At 44.2% G+C, this 1099-nt stretch overlaps 1 protein-coding gene across 1 annotated transcript in view; it reads left to right on the top strand.

Moving 5' to 3' along the window:
* Positions 1-200: 200 nt before the first annotated feature.
* The window catches only part of LOC101854328 (neuropeptide CCHamide-2 receptor), an 80838-nt gene continuing 79939 nt past the window's right edge, over positions 201-1099 (top strand). Inside the window, exon 1 of the mRNA XM_005098586.3 lies at positions 201-355. The gene's annotated coding sequence lies outside the window, so the exon portion shown is untranslated. The remainder of the gene's footprint in view (positions 356-1099) is intronic.

The raw sequence follows: 1099 nt of genomic DNA, 5'->3' as shown, positions 1-1099 counted from the left end.
CCCACCCCAAAGCCACTCTTATATTTCCTATATCTTAACATTCTCTGTCCACCATCGTCAACCCCCTTCATTTTTCTCTCATTCCTATCTGACATATTCAAGTCTTCAACCCAGCCACCCCCCCACCCCGTCTGTACGACCCCGTGTACTCACCCACACGCTGAGCAAACGATCTCCATCCTCCTAGTCGAAGCAGACGAACCAAAGCGCGCGCTCAATCCACCGTGAGGCAGCGGAGAGAGGAAGGCGCAAGCCACTTCTATCTGTCTTCAGCCCAACTCAGAGCGAGGCTGGGGGCACAGCCACATCGAGGCTCGGTAAACAGAATAGCACGCGGACCAGATTCGCCTGTTGAGTGAGTAAAACTTCTTGTCGTCGCCTTCACTTGTCGCTTTCTTGTTGCTTTCATGTCGTTACTCAAAAACAAAATAACATGCTTTATTCCTTTAATTAGATAATCTCTTCTTTTCTTTTTTATTATATTTTTTTGTGTGTAAATGTGGGAGAGGGGGGGATGTGGTGATATTTTGTACTTAGGAGTGTGCATTCCTCGCCGGTGTTTTTTGCTTGTTTGTTTATATTTTTATTTTTTGGTCCCCGGCATCATGCCTTCAGGGTGACGTCATTGATATTGCTTTCTTATGAGAAACAATTTCCTCTTAGCTTGCAATATCATCTCATTATGTTAAAACATTTTTTTTATGGGTAATAAACCAGTTCTTTTTATGCGTGTTCGCGATCTGTTCTGGCAGATGTTATTGTGAATACTGGACGAGAGGGTGGTATTTTTTTCTTGCTCTGTCTGTCTGCCTGTCTGTCTGTCTGTCTGTCCGTAAGGTTCTTTATTAATCGGTCCCTATTCTCTCATGGATCAATTTTTTAAAAGTAATTCTCTCTTCTTCTTCTTCTTCTTCTTCTGACCTTTCGTCTAACAACCCAGAGGTGCCCATACTCTCTCCTTCCCCCCACTCTCTCTTTCTCTCTCTCACTCTCCTTTTCCGTCTCTCTCTTTTTCATTCTCTCATCTCTCTCTCTCGCTTTGTCTCTGTCTGTCTGTCTGTCTGTCTGTCTGTCTGTCTGTCTGTCTGTCTGTCTGTCT

This window comes from Aplysia californica, unplaced genomic scaffold (genome assembly GCF_000002075.1).
Source record: "Aplysia californica isolate F4 #8 unplaced genomic scaffold, AplCal3.0 scaffold00187, whole genome shotgun sequence".
In the NCBI taxonomy this organism is placed as follows: domain Eukaryota; kingdom Metazoa; phylum Mollusca; class Gastropoda; order Aplysiida; family Aplysiidae; genus Aplysia; species Aplysia californica.
The sequence above is the reverse complement of the archived record's forward strand: the minus strand, read 5'-3'. Positions and strand labels throughout refer to the sequence as shown.